Here is a 16,622-nt window from a genome sequence, read left to right on the forward strand (position 1 = left end):
TTCTTCCATGATCAAAAGAAAACTAAAGAAAGAACATCCCACTGACCTCACTAAAGAAATAAAATAGACAAATTTGAAGATGGTATCCATCTGGGGGTAGCCATCCACATGTTAATTAGCAATAAAGTTAGAAAAATTTACCGAATGTCCAGCTAGACAAATTGTAAAGCACAAATTAAATAATAATAATAACAAAAAAAATATTCTTCCATGCTGATCATTAAAATAGCTCAAATATGAATGCTTACTTCATTCCAAAGTCTTTTTCCTAAATCTTCTTCGTCTGTTTCGAGGAACAAATTTCAGAACGAAAGGAAGATTCGTCCCCTTGACACCTTAATGCAAACTTTTCCAATCGATCTGCTCTCGATCGCCACAATCACGATCAAGATCAGGATGAAAGAAAAAGCGGAAACTATCCTAAAAATCGTGGAATACTCCTTTGAGAAGCATATAGTCTCGAGGGATGAAAATATTTGCTCCGCCGGAAACCGAGATGCTTTCTCGACAATAGGTTGACTGTAATTTATAACTCTTCCATCAACCATATGAACCCATCGAACACATCTGTCCACTGGACCAACAAAATTCCTTCTTCAAAACTGTATTGGAGGCAACGAAATCGTTCTTGCGACCTACCATCGAAAAACGAACGAAGTAAGAAACGAGGAGGAAGAAAGAGAGCAGGCTGTTGTTCTCGAGATACCAGAGCTTCGAAGGTAGGCCGGAATAAGAGGCCGTGTCGAAAAAGCGTAGCGAATTCCTGTCGACCTAAGCGAATTCGTGAAAAGCAACGAGGGGGTCCAGTACCGTCCCAATGAATCAATAACGTCGTATCGCCATTGGTGGGCCCGGTGGAAATACGGGAAACGGTTTGTGTAGCGGCCTTTGCTCGCGAGGACGGAACAACGTTTCCCAAAGAAACGTTTCTCGTCGTTATCGAGGCCGTGAACGAAGGGGGGCCGTTGGCGCGCGCCCTGGGTTCCGCTCTAAATGGGCATAAATGGCAAACAAATACCGCCGTGGGTTCCGGTTCGACGAAAGTTGAGACGTCACGCGCGACTCTGAGCACCATGCTTTCTTGCCCTCCACAGCCCCCCACCCCTCTAGATTTTCCTGATTGTCGTCAGAGGGTTGGATATTGAATCTTTAGTCACACACTTTGCAATTGTTGGCACGACGTTGGTGATCCGTGAATAAAGTACCAGCCTTTGTGGTTAGGATTCTTTTCGGGAGAGAATGTGTTCTGATGGGAGAGACTCTAGTGTGGTGTTGTTTGATAGCGTTTATTGTGAGCAAATAGATTTGTGTGAATTGGTGTCACTATTTTGGGCGATGTGAATTTTTCTTCTTGAAAAATGGACCTATAGTCACCAATACACCTTACTTCCATCAGTATGTTTCAGAATCGTTTCAAAATACTCACTCACAGCTTCTCCTATCTTTGCTCGAATTCTGTAAATTGGTTTTCCTATTTCGAAGAAGCGACGATATTACTGTGCTTGCGATTTCATACAGGTTACACGTGTCGATTTCGTAGTCGATCACCAGTGGACTTCACACCCTAATTTTGGAAATTGTTTCTCACTTCTGCTGCAATAAAATATATTGTTACCTATTCCACTTATAAGAGTTAACAACCATCAAAACCCATTAGTTACCCAATTACTTGATCAGATCCCCAGACTAAAAAGATAATATTCTTTAGATTGAAGCATTAGATTCAACTAGAATCAAACATACTACAAACTCTTGTAATCCAAGTTACAGTGCCACGCCAAAATAATTTACTTATAATTCCCTATGAGAATTGATTGTAAATAGTCTACCAAATAAAAAAAAACCTATTCCCCTGTTAAACTGTAACTTCAAAATACGCAATTATCGAGTCTTCATTGTACCAAAAGAGATTTTAATTAACCAACGAAGTATAGTAAGAACCATCCGTAGCGAACATCATCGTCCACGTTTCCTTCCTCAATTTATGACCGCATTACTAGCAATACAGCTACCTGAATCAGTCGGAACAAACGAAATAGCTGCTGCCATAGATCCTTGATGATCCAATATTTCTAGAAACAATCACCGGAAGCTGATCGTCGATTCATCGTTCGCTATGATTCCTTGAAGGCGAGTTCACTCTCGCAAGACTCCTTTAACGAAGTAGTCAGCTCGCGTTTTTACAAATTCCAGTGAGGCTCGGCGGTGCTTTTCTTCGTCCATTCGGTTCTTGCGGACGGTGTCCTCGTTCTACGTGTCTTACATTCGTGACGTGAGCGATGGCCCCGCGTAGAGCAATGACTAGCAGGTGCGTACCATAACGTACTCAATTACACGCCCCTCCCCCCTCAATGATAATTAATCACCATTAATAGCCGGCGAACTGAGAAGAACTCGGGATTTATTAATCGACCACGGCCGATTACGTTCGTAAATCAAAGGAACCCGATCGTGGCTGCGTCTTTTTGCTCTTTTGGAAACTCGCGTACCTCTTCATTTATCCGCGGAACGACCGCGTTTTTAGATGGAACGTATATTCCGGCGAAATCGTGACCGTTGCATTCTGAATCTCAATTGCTGTTTAGTATCGCGATCGAAGGTTTTTTTTACCGTAAATATACTAGAATCGTCAGCAGTAAAGTTGAAGATTCAAGAAATATTCTACGCTTTACATTAATGGAGCTTTTTGTTATAATTGGATTCGACGAGATATTTCTTGGTCTATAATCGAACATATTTATTATCAAATTTTCTATTATCATCGAAACTTTTCTTACTACTAGGATACTAGGACTCTCGCAAGCCAACTCTCTATAGAATTTAATATCGAAATGTAAAAGATTTCCTACCTGATAGTTTCGAAGAATCGTCATTGTCATTTTCTTTCCTTTCTCGCAACAACTACTTTTCTTCTTTATTCCAACCTTCGGCGTACGACAAAAAATTCTCGCAAATTCTGAACATCCCCAAGAACAAGTTGGAACACCTCGATTTACTCGTTTTTACCAATAATCCTTCATTTGCATATTTTCCCTTTAATCCTATAATGTCCGAAACACTTGTCGATCAATTTCTCCATCGTTCGCGTAGGTAAAATCACAGATACATGGAAGGAGATATTTACGCTGTCGACATGGACAAGAGATTTCTTGCTAGTCGACTGTCTTGTTCTCTTAGCGATCCTCGCGATGACGTCGTGGACGAAGGGCGGTTAGGTGCGCCGGCTTGGGACATAAGTCAGCCGGTATTCAATGAGTTCGAGGAAGTTGATCGCCGGTTCTTCGCACGCGAGCCGGCGTACCGACGCGAGACGACAATCGTACGGTCCGCGGACGATGCCTCGTTCCTCGCCCCGAAAAACTGGATCCCCGGCTCCGCAGCCTGAAAAGGCCGGTTTTCTGGTAAAAAGTTACGCGAGCCGCTCGCCAAAATCGTTAAGGTCGACGCGAGGCGACGCTGCTTTTTTCTACGCGTTCTCCGAGCGAGCCGGATACCAGTTTGCGCGGAAAGGAATGGAATTATCATCGCTAGATCCCCCCCGATGATATATTCTTCAGTTTCGAGAAGATGATTCAAAGCAGAGATGGCGATATTTTTGTCGAAAGTTTGTTTGGTGGATTGTCAGATGAAAAAATTAAACATGATTAATCATTTTTAGAAACTGTAAGATCGCGAGTTTGATTCGATGTGTATTATCGTTATTTTCATTTGTTTAATTTTATTGCGTTTCTAAATTGGTGTCTTGTGGCTTTTTAATTAAACGTGTTTCAAGTAGAAACTCGGCTTATTTTTATTGAGAAGGTTAAGAGATCTCTGGTGAGAAAATCGGCAGTAAAACATAATTTTTACGATTACGATTTTTCAGTTGGTTTATTCAATTTCGATGTACGTAATGATGTAAAATTTTCATATATATATATATATATATATATATATATATATATATATATATGGTGTGTATTAGTTTTGAAATTTATATGTAAATCCCGGGGAAAAGGATTGCGGAAATGTAAAAGTCGTGCAACATCTTGCAGCAGTGTTAAGAAAATCAGCGGTATCGCCCTTTTCGCCATTATCGTGTCCATTAACGCGAGTAAAGTCACTAACATACACCTTTCGATAATAATAATCCCTATAAAGAGATTGGTATCACCATCAGAGAACAGGCGAATGGCATTAGCAACGTGTTAGCGATACTACGTGGCACGGAAAATCACTTTCGTGAGACCTGAACGAGCTGAGCTCCTACTGTGGCAACAGGAAAAATATTTCAGAAGTTCGCGTATACGCTGTGTGTCGAGGCCGATCTAGTGGATTGTTTATCGTGCTACTCGATTAACTAGAATCGGGAGATTTTTTTCGAGCAAATGGAAGCTTTTATCGTGTCAGGTTTTTAGAAAAATATCCCGAGGAAGCTATTTCCTCGACTGAATTGCTTGATGTATAAATAAATTAAGAATATAAGTTAAGGAAATAAAACGCCCGTAACGCTTGCGTTGCGTTGCGTTGCCGTACAAAGAGGCTGTTTAAAAATTGAGTGGCTCATCAGCTCGTTACATTATTACCCGACGCGCACATTCGTTTTCACGGCCTTGTAATAAAAATACAAAATTTCAGGAACGATCGTGGTGTCTCGTTGACATCTAACAATCAGAAAATCGAACAAATTATCATAAACAATTCAGAGTATCATAAATATACAAATATATAAAAATAATACATATATAGATGAAATTTAGAAGGATCCTCATCTATTATATAGACATGTGCTCTAAAAGTTATCGAATAGAATTAAGAACTCGAATTACCGTAAACGAGCTGTCACGCACAAAATACAAAAATAGACCATACGTAATAAGAATTTAAAAAATGTATTTCCCATCTAAAAAAGAAAGAGAAAAAATAGAAAAGAGAAAAGAAAAAAAATGTGTATATAAAAATCACTGAATAGGATCTAAGCAACCCCATCGATTGTCCCCAAATGATCTACGATCTGTTTATATTTCCTGCGATCCGGATAGAAAGGTAGAAAGTTCCATAGTTGAAAAGGCAGGTGGTTACGAGGGGAGCTCTTATTTTCCATCGAGGTTAACAGATTATGAAGACGTCCGCGACCGAAACGCGCATAATCGCACCTGTACGCGTTTTCCCATACGCCCTCGCTCTCTGCACCTCTTGTCCAGGGCGTGACTGTGAAAACCACCAAGGCCCAAACAAGCCCATTCGCCATGGTCGAGCGAGACACACGAAGATACTGCCCGATAGAAGACGAGTTCCTCTCTCGCTCTCTTTTTCTCTCCTTATACACCAAGTTACTATAGAAAGTTCGTGCGGGGACCGAGTCTACCTGACTTATGGGAGCCCAACATTCGGCATTATTTATGGCCCAAAGAGCTTCGATGCTCCCAAAAGAAATAGTTCTCTTTCTCCCTCTTCCTTTCTCTCTTTCTCTCTCTCTCGCTTGTCTTCTTTCACGACTTCTCTGTCTCATTTTTCTCCATCGAATCGCGAAACCTAGATTTCTACGTCGTTTTGTCGAAACACGGAATCCAAAAAGTGTGCTAGCCGTGTCGAATTCGTCAATGGATCCGTCGTTTTCTTACTTTTCTGCACAGTTTAAAGCTTAATAGTAGGAAAGTATACGAAAAGGAAGTTTACCAGATGAGTGAACATCCGAGACGATGAAAGAATATGCAAATGGTACTCTTTCATCGCTCTTTTTATTTTACTGGACAGTTGGGTGGTTGACAGCAGGGAAATGAAGGATAGAATGCTCACGAGATGAATGAATATTAGAGACGATAGAAGAATAAGGATGTGGTAAACGTTTCTTGAACTTTTAGTATGGGGTTAAGGTCAGTTTAATTTAATTTGGTTGGATGGCGAGAGAAAGCAGTGGCTTGGTTATTGATGATCTTTCGTGTGAACGGGTATAAGTTTTGTAGACTAATGGTTTAAATATTCGGTTATTTATTCTATTTACTTGAAGACAGTGTAAGGATGAAACGATCTTAAGAGACTTGGATTTAGTTTGAAGATTATTCAAATATAAATTATCTTCTAATGCGTGATAGTTGCTAAGAACTATTAAAATCACGCTTCGATACTCCAATTCTATTATCTGCATCTCATTATCAAAGCCGACGCTATGAATCGTGTTAGAATTTAATCTTAAAGTTAAGATTAATAATCTGTGGAAGACACAATGTTTATGTTAAAATAATATTCAGTGATATTTATTAAATAGAACTACAGAACCAAATGTAATATAAGCGAGTGATGTGGTATAATTAACAACGTATGGGGATTGTTGACACTTGGCCAGTTATTCTCAGACTAGTCGTAGGTAACGACCCATGATCCCTTAAGTATTTTGAACCCCACTCTCCATACAGTAATGAGTATGACCTGTGGAAGTGTCCTGTTCAAATGCCTGTGTAGTTGTTTGTGTAAGAGTATTTGTACTATCGTTGTATTCCAACAAATCGTTACACAGCAAACTATTTGCGATACCACAAAAGGTGTATCTGCTTAGTTTCGTACGAAATATTTAAATCATCCCTTCAACACCTACCTACAGCTGGCTACTAAAGACCAGCGCTACAAATCCACGTATGAAAATGCTAACGAGATCGCAAATCGTGCGGACAGGTATCTAATTTCAAGCGCCATCCACTTGGCTTTCAAATGCGATTTCTATTCGCGTGGCGAGAAGCCAGCGAAGTGAATTTGTCACTTGGCGCGGGCAGCGTAAATTCTTTTGCCGCTCGTCCTCTCGTTAACATTGTTCGCGCCTACGCGCGCGAGAACGCGCGGCGGGTGGCGCGTCTCCGTGTCACCTGCCGGCTGCTCGTCCAGATCGACCCGATAAAACGGCAGCCTTATCGCTCTTTCGTGACGCTATGCGGCCAGGTTAATTGTCCTGGCAATTACGTGGATCGATAGCATCCGTTGATGATCGATTCCGGTAGAAAGTTAGCGTGTGGTTATTGGTCAACGCGCGTGCATGTTCTATCAGAGTGATTTCCATTCGTTCACTCGTCTTTGAGATATCGAAACGGTAAACGAATGAACGATACGGTGGTGGAACCGAGATGCGTTGCGTTACATGCGAAGAAGGAACGTGTGACTATGGGGAAACTGAAGCAGGATGAATGAAAAATTGGTGGTAAACGCGAGATTATGCGAGGTTTGCAGATAGCAATATTGGAAAATTATATCATTGGAAAGTTACGTTACGCCGTTTAAGATGGTCTATAAAAGTTTGCTGGACCAACACGTGAAAATTCTTCCAATTCTCATCACGAGTCCTAACAAACGTGACATTTTTAAATGGCTGCCCGTTTGGCTTAGTCCATCAGTCTTCAGATCGGTTAAATTGGGATTCAGAAATGAAACGAATATTTCCGTTGTCAAATATTCAAGTCAGATTCGATATGTTGTATTCGTTAAAATTGGATTGATCGTTTTACTTCCTCCGTCACATTAATCATCTAACAGTCGAAACATCCACCTCTATCCATGTCTTCCACTCAACCTGTGTTTCTTTATCCACTCCAACAAGGTATACAGAACTCGAAACCAATTTTACCGAGTAGTCTTCCTCAGAAACGAATCTCCCCCGAAGCTACAAGTTTTCCAAGGCGTTTCGAAGAATAACGATCCGCGAAGCGTCCCCGGCGAGAACGGTTAGCCGCTATAAATTCCGGTCGAGGCGAAGTTATGCGCGCCGAGGAGGTGTAAGTTCTCGAAATTGATCGCGAAGGCATCCGTAGAAGCGGCCCTGACCGAGTGCCTTCGAACGCAGAATCCGAAAACTGAGCGCTTCCGAACAGGCGACCAGGATCTTTTGGGTCAGGTAGGCATATAACGATCTCCGGGGCCTACGGACGGAATATAAACTGTTTCTGGGAACAGGCAGTCGTATATCTTGCCGAACGACAATGCCAGAGTCAGTCACCCACTAAACCGCATGGACCCACCTCGATATAGATGCGTCCATCGAAATCTGGCTTCAGGAATTAGAAGGAAAAGATCTATCGATTTATACTCTCCTTGTATTCCTTGGTTGATACCTTATCCGCGAACACGGCGTGCATCGTTTTAGAATTACTTTCGACGTTTCCCTGATACCGTATTCTGTCACAGCTTTGATCATTTGCAAAGGGATAGCGAAGTGATGACAAAAATGGGCTAGTTTCTATGTATAGTAAAAAATAAAGCTGGAGAAGGAGAAAATTTGGAGATTCTTCGTACGATGTGTTGGCGTATTATAAAATTAAGATTAGATAACGCGGGATGACTGGATGGTTTTCTTAAGTTTCAACCCTTAAAAATTAGAAATATCTCAATTGAGAAAAAGTCGAGCGTTTTTCTATGATAGAAAAATCTTGAAACGATTTTTAAATTACTTTAGAAAGTATCAGGAGTTAATCCGATCCTTTTCACTACGTTTCAGGTACTAGCTTCCCCTAGGATATTCGCAGAAGAAGTCGGAGGCTGGAGATTGTCGTAGCATCGGGGATGACTGGTCGAACCTCCCGGCATTTTATCTGGTAGTAAGTATCTTGTCATTTGGTATTAGTATACCAGCCAGTCAACTGTGACAGATTCTTATCGGCAATCGAGCAGACACGCTGTCTCACCCGTGCACGTTTCTCGGTCACACCTAACAAACATTCATGGATCACGTTACCACTCAGGATATTTTGATCCTAGTTCTTTACCTCATAGGGATGTTGAGCGTTAGCGACGTGACTTCGTGATGTTGAGAGCTTGTAACTCGACCCGAGTGACCTTCCGTAACTTCCAAATGACCTTGTCTACCAACGAAATGACCTCGAAAACATTCTTCAATTTTTAAATGACTTTAACCCGACACGATCTTCGTGATCTTCCGTGATATGGCAACATTTTCAGTTTTTGTCGATTTAACAGACAACCTGATCTTCTTGTGAAAAAATTGTATCGTAGTATAAGGTCAGTTGGAAACAGTCCTTAAACCTCTTAACCTACAACTACGGGCATAGCCCGTAGTAGATGATCTGGCCAAACGTAAATATTACGGGCATAGCCCGTAGTAGATGATCTGGTCAAACGTAAATATTACGGGCATAGCCCGTAGTACAATGATCGGACCACAAATATTAGCGGCGGCACCCTCCCAAAGTTATAAATATTTGTGGAATATTTGATAAGTAATTACTACCTGATGCAATAATTTAATTTTTTATTTAAAAATAAAAAGTTTATTTATACAAAAATCAATAATACAAAATTAATAATCTGCAATGGTGTGATACAATTCGGAACATTCTGGTAGATGTAAGGGAACTTTGCACTTTTTACACTCCCACGTTGTTTCTCTACGTTTTTTATTTTTTTGGCAAATTCTACAACATTTTGACGGTCTTAATTTTGATGCCGTCGGGTCAATGTGTTTTGGAAAATGAGCCCAATGCTTCGCGTGCAGTCTCTCTGGCATATCTCCGGAAGATAATTGTCCTCGTTCTCTATAATTCGGTTTTGGCATATTCTCCAATACTGTTCGGCTATGTACTACACAAGTCGTGCGAATAGCTCGAAGGCTGCGCGAGCTTGTTTACGTTTTCGGCCCAAAATTCTCGAACGTAAATCGTAGGTTAAGGGGTAAATTATTTTACGTTCAGACCAATCAATTTCATTTGTTGCATAATTGCAATAACTGTCTTTCAATCTGTTTCTATTTTTATGATTGATGCATTAGACTCTTGGCATTAGATACGTTAGGCTTTTAATAGACTCGATGTATATCAGCCATCATTTGTGCTCCATTATGATGGTCCGTATCGCAGATCACACGTCACCGCAACCAAAAGGGAAGCAGCTCGATCTGAACTCGAAACAAACGATCGATAGTTAGTGCATAGTCCTGCATAATCGGATCTCGCCGCATAATTACCACCGGGGGCGTTCAAGTTCCATTACAATTAAGTCGATATCAAGTTCGGCACGCATTGTATCGCAACACACCCTCGTCCTTGGTCACAGTGATTCGTCGAGAATCGGGTGAGTAGGAAAGATGGAGAAACACGATCAGCGGAGATCTTAATGACCGGGCAACGCAATCGTAGCCCGGAGAATGTGTGGAGAGGCAGCAGTCGACCGTTTGAATGGAATAATTAGATGATTATCTTTTATTTATCCGCGGCTTTGATCAGCCGCCCCTGCGGCATAAAAGGACGCCATTTGCAATTATTCGAGGGGAAGAGGAAGCGTATCGTTCAGTGGAATGATACCTCTATTATAATCAAGCCACCCATTGCGTCAGTTTCTTTCGGTTTCCTCTTTTTCTCTCTCTACGTATCCTATACCTGTCTGTGTTTATGACGGGGCACCGTGAATTCTGATTCGGAAATCAAGCTCGTCTCTCCGCGACTGAAAGTAATCTAGTTGAATGGAGAGCCTTTTTTTTGGTCGTATAGTAAACAGGAAAGTCTCTACAGTTTTATTAGTCAAAGGACAATGGCAGTAATTGACGAATTTTGAAGCTGGATCAACGATTGAATCTTGTACCAGTGAAACCTTTTTACGACATATGTTTCCACAAGTTGTGAGGAATCTAGGAGGCATAATCACCTGTACAGGCAGTAGGAACATTATAAAAATACGCACAAACTTTGCCTATAGGAATTATCTGTAGAACTCAATTAACGTATTTCTCTGTCCTTATATTCTTTGGTTTTTGGTTGATTTATTAAGAAAATTATCATTTTATACTTCTTCGTCGTTGAATCTCTCGTCACATTTTCGCTGACAATGTATCTCAATTTATCGATGAAATTTTCAGAAGATTGTCAAAAATCTGTTCACGAGATCTTCACAAAATCGTCAAAAAATATTCGCACAAATCCTGTCCTTCAAATTTTCACGAAATTCTTCCCAAATACTAAAAATTGTTATTTTCTCGTTCTTTTAAAGTCGGAACTGGAAATGGAATTCCACAGTCCCAGAAGCTCCCTACGAATCAAAAGATCACGAGACGCACATGTCCAGGAAGGACGAAATATCTCGGAGTCGAGGAAACGAGGAACTGCTCGCAATAAAACGACAAAAGGATTTTGGTTCGTTGCACGGGCCATTAACGGTGATTTCAGGTCGATGTCGAATGACTTGGTGAAGATCATTGTTGACCAGCATCCTGGGTGGCTTCGTTTCATTGGATCGCGGAGGGCTGGACCAAGTTCTCGCCAGGACAGTGATCCTGCCGCGCCTTTTTCATCCCCATTTTCCATCCGATTCTTACCTGGTTGCACCTCTTTTCACCGACGATACACGACGTCATGTTTTCTCTCCTTGGCTTTTCACTTTTTCCACCCCCGTCGTCTTCCTCCGTTTCCTTCCACGATCTCGATTTCTGTTTTCAGGGGCTTTTTCTGTACATCGCATGGCCCCATCTACTCATGAATCTTCAAGTTTGTTCTCGTATTTCGGACCACACTGCAGGTTCCAGAAAATTGCGACGAAAACTGCTCAATTTCTCGTTCTAACAGCCGCATAATGGAGCGATGGGATTGTGGCTTGGTCCTCCTGTGATTTAGACGTTCCCAAGAAACGCGTAGCAAATCTTTTGTTACAATCTTACAAACGTCGATTTGAAATCATTCATCATATTGCATTCTTATCGTTTTTCTTTAATATCATTATTATGATCTGTAGACGAATTGCGGATGCATTTTTCAGCGTGACAATTTGTTGGAAAAATTGTCCGTAGTCAGATGGACCAGTAGTTTGCGGCACATGCGCCCCTAGATTTTCTATTTTGTAAAAAATCCAAATAAAAACATGCACCTTGCTTAAAACACTTTCCAAATTTCAATCTCTGAAACTACAATGTAACAAAAAGGTTTCGGACAGTTAATAGCCTTCGTGGGTAAACGTTAAAAGTCAAAGGCTTATAGAACACAGGAAGAATTGGAAAGAAGTATGGTTTCAAAGTGAAACTATACAACAACCGTCAAGAGTCAAGGTAACAAGACTAATGTGAAAGACGAGAAAAGAAAGGAGGAGAAAAAACACAAGCGAGGAAGGACACTTTCGCGGCAAAATTTTCATTCGAGCCAAAATGAACTAAGGCGAGACCATAAATCACACAAAGGGAAATCCAACGAAACCACTACTGGCTATAAAAGTTTATGGTGTTTTGGCCCTTATGGGCCGCCAACGGAGACCTGTATGCTCCGTATATATCCTCGACGGAAGTGAAACTCGTCTTTTGCAGATAGTGGTGGTGGTAGAAGGGAGGTCAACGAGCATTGACTTCAAAGGGAGATGGAACCAAGCTAAAAAGCTGGCTGTTCGATCAGTGTTTGAACAATATTGGTCGTCCGCATTGTCCGTTCAGTGATTCTACGAACGAGTTGGAAAATATCTGAAAAAAAAAAGAAAAAGAAAAAAAGGGGAAATCGTGATATACGACTTATTACGAGCTCCTGATTTACGACTGACTTTTACGTCAAACGAGATCTATGCCACGTGGTATCTGCCTCTTTTTGTACCTTCGTTTTTTGTTTCTCGTTGGTGACCTTGGAAGACTTTCCACAGATTAAGATTTTTTCTAATGGATGGAAAGAGTGGTAGCTGGGAATTTTTTAGTGTGACTTGAAAGTTGAAGGCTGAAGATTTATGTGAGAGAGAGTGCTATGAAGTAATTAATTATTCGTTTATTGCTAAATAAACGTATTTTTTTAATGTTTCTTCTTTATTTACTTAGAAGTTTCTTTATATATATTTTAGGATTAAGAAGAAGTTAATAATTCTCATAAACATTCTTCGAACTTAGATGTGGTGGATAAAGTTCAGAATCCTTTTAAACTGTAGAAAAAGGTTCTAAAACGAGCAACAGATTTTTCTTGTATAAAGAAACGCGGGATAGTTTTCTTTCTCGAAGGAAATAAAAAGAACGGAAGGAAGGAAAGGGTGGAAAAGTGCAGCTTGCAGAATCGCGCTATTTTTTCGGCAGGCCAGACGTAAATTACTCCCGATAAGGAAGAAATTTACGAACGGAGGGTAAAAAGAAAAAAAGAAAAAAGGGAGCAAGCCGCGTGTTGCTGGCGATTTACGGCGAGCGTTGTACACGTTGAAGAATTTACGTCGAACGTGCGTGCCTGCGTCCACATGTACAATTATTTTCCGACGTGATGCATTGATATGAGTCACGTACACTCAACCGGACACTGACCGATCCCTTTTTTCGCGATTCCGCGCTATTATCGTTCTTTCTCCTCTTCTTTATTCGCGGCCTCGTAATAAATCCCCTTTTTCATCAATATTATTCCCGCAAAAATAGAAAGCGACTTTCGAATTGCCTTATTCTACGTTTAAAAGATACTAAACATTATTATTTCACGGTCGTGCCATCGTCATAGAAAGGAATCATTTTGTCTTCGTCATTGTCGAATCGTTAACCGATCCCAAATCGATTTTCCTCTAACATTCTTATAACTCTAAGAATTTCACTCTATAATACTCGAACTTTTTTAAAATTAAATTTATTACGTTATAAATATACATTATAACAGTAAAGATATCTATAAAACATTAAAATTTAGAAAGGACTGTTAAAACACGAGGTCAGGAAACTTTTATCAACGTTTCTAATAATTTCGATCGTATGTCGACGTCGGTACAATCCACACGCGATCGCGATCGCCAGTTTATACATTGAATTCGCGTGGAAATTCTGCTCACGCGACCGATTTAGATATTTCAGGCATTTTTCATAAAAATTTATAACACCCTTCAGTGAACTACAATAAGAGTTGTTCATTATCGTAATCGCGAGCAAAATCTCTATTTTCTAACCATTGTATCTTTAACTTACTCGTATTTATGCGGTGGAGATTTAAACGCTTATAGCGAAGCCAACTTGAAACTTCTCGATTTTTACCGCTGAAAATAGTACGCGCGAATTTACGCGGCACCAAGCTGGAACGCCGATATGACGTCCTCTCACGAGATTGAAAGGCGCGTTTACATGCACGTAACCGCGTTCTCCGACCGCGTGGTCGTTGCGAATACGATCATAAAGCACCAGGACCTTCCGTAGGGGGTGATTGGTGACCCTGCTCGCTTTCAACCACGATCGTATACTGTCTGCGAATTCGAGAATTATCCAACGATCGTGTCCGATCCATCCTTCTCGTTAATCGATCACGCGAGCTGGCTATGAAAACACATCTCCTGTCACGATATTGTAAATCTCTCTTTGGAAATCCCCTCTCTTTTTCCACGATTATATAATTGATATTTATAAATATTAGCTACCAAATATCATAATATTATAATACTATCTGCAAATTTTTCTAAACATATTCGAGAGATTAATGAACCAAAGAATTGTTCGAAATTTAACAATCTAAAATTCCACTGACGAAACAAAGGTATCCATCCATTTAATCAGAGTTGGCGAAATATGACCGGTACCTGTCGATCAAAAAGTTATATACGTATAAAACAATTACCTGGATGAACACCTGCGCTTCAAGTTCCTGCGGAGAGAAAAGTATCCACCTAAGCAAGTTCCTGAAGGAAAAACGTACCAAGTTTCTGCAGAATAAGAAGAATAAAAAATTTTTTTTATTTTATTTGGTAAAATTTTACAATCGATTCTCTTTGAGAATTATAAGTAAATTATTCTGGCATGGTAACTTATAACATTATAACTTGGATAATACGTGTTTATAGTATGTTTGATTCTAGCAGAATAAAAATAGCTCCGATTTTAAATTTCTCCGTAGACACTGAAGTCGAGGATCGAAAGACTCGGAGCCGAGTAATTCAAGGTTTTTCTCGTAAGGATGTGAGATGGCCAGGGCGATCAAGCGGCACTTAGACGGTCGTCTAGGCGAGACGAATGGCGGCCCCGATGAAAATCGAGTTCGCGATCGTTGTCGGTCGAATATCCAGCGAGCATCAAGGATGGATCTCGCGCGCGCGTATCACCGGTGCCAGCACCAGCGGCGCGTCGTTGCACCGGCTAAATCATTAGACGCTCGAAAGCACGAGCCCCCCGCGGTTTCGAGCATTAGTTCATCTGTCTCTGGTTCGCTTCGCAGCCGTCCTCCTTGCCGATCCGATGGCTGCTCCTGCCGCCTCCGTCCTCGTCTCACCCCCGACAACCGTCTTTCTCCATTCCCTTCTACCTTTCTTATCCTCCTCGCCGCATCGCCGGGTTTTGGCCGGTGCTTCGCGCTTAATATATGAATCCCACGCATCGAAGCCCGTGGCACCGCGGGGTACAGCGAACGACATGTGTTCCGCTCCTCTCGCTCTCTTCTGGCCCCTCGTTTCCTCTCTTCTTTCATCTTTCCTTCTCGCGACCTCTCGTTTCGCCCTTCTCGCACGTCGCAATGCGAATCAACGGCGAATCGCAGGGTTTTTAGTTTGGAAGCGCCTTTTGGAAAATTGGGAACATGGAATATCAATCTTTTGTTTCGTGATCTAATTGCGTGAAACGGTAGGCGATGAAAATTCTCACCAGTTGTATTACGAGTGATTCAGTGAAGAGATGGATTCGTAAGGAAACCAGCAGTGTAATTAGCTATTCGTAAATTTTCACCTGTAATAAGTATCGTATTAGGATATCCACGTCGTAATTTGATGAACGGTACAGTGAAACTTGGACGATATTATAAGAAAAGAGGCTACTGAGATGTTCGGCAAGGATGCAGCGAGTCTTTGTTATCTTGGAATTTGTGACTCGTAAATCGTATCATATGTGAGTCTATACTAAATGTATTTGTAGCGCACATGCATTGTTAAATGCAAGGATTTTTTTCTTTTTATTATTTAAATTGTATTAAGTTGTCCGAAACGTGTCTTTCTTTTACAGACACGTCTTTTACAACGATGCATCTTTATACAAACATGAAACCTAATCTGTTGAACGTTGTGATCTTTATTTTGATAGAACAAAATGGATCATACGTAATTCGATAAAATAATATAAAACGGAAAATGTTGTGCAGCCATTATTTCTTTATAAAACGAAAGAAACTTTTCGGACGACCTAATACTTTACAATTTGTCCAGCTGGACATTCGGTAAATATGCAAGGATATCTCGCTTTCTGTTCTAGATTCAACCACCATTCGAAAAATTCTTAAGTTTGATAGATAGACGATATTAGTCAAGTTTTTCGTGACACTTCGCCAACCCTGAAGTTTTAGATTTCATCGTCCGAAAACGCACTGATACCGAGCAGTCAGTACTCGAATTTTCACAAATCTAAGCTGGAGGACCTATTTCTAACGAGCTTTAACTTGTCCGAGGTTTATGTCCAGGTCCAATCTTCCAGTCTCGAATTTGGACACCGAAAATCGATCAGGGCCGCGTCAGTGTTGTCCAAGGAAAAGATTCATTCGCGGTGATACATAGGAACACGTGTCATAAATATCCCAAGCACAATGATAGATTCAAAGCATACACACGTGCTCTATGTTCACCCTACAAAAGGTAGATCCCCGTGACCCGTGACTAATAGGCTTATTATTTTATATCGCCTCGCATTTGTTACCGATACGCGTGTACCGGACCTCGCGCGTCTCACGTGTTCCAGCCACCTTAATGCGATGTTTACTTAA

At 40.9% G+C, this 16,622-nt stretch overlaps 1 long non-coding RNA gene across 1 annotated transcript in view; it reads left to right on the plus strand.

Annotated features, from left to right (window-relative positions):
- Window positions 1–16,622, plus strand: part of LOC139986979 (uncharacterized) — a 149,383-nt gene that overhangs the window by 93,351 nt on the left and 39,410 nt on the right. Inside the window, exon 2 of the long non-coding RNA XR_011799763.1 lies at window positions 8,459–8,558. This is a non-coding gene — a long non-coding RNA (uncharacterized lncRNA). The remainder of the gene's footprint in view (window positions 1–8,458; window positions 8,559–16,622) is intronic.

Source organism: Bombus fervidus, chromosome 4 (assembly GCF_041682495.2).
Source record: "Bombus fervidus isolate BK054 chromosome 4, iyBomFerv1, whole genome shotgun sequence".
Lineage (NCBI taxonomy): Eukaryota > Metazoa > Arthropoda > Insecta > Hymenoptera > Apidae > Bombus > Bombus fervidus.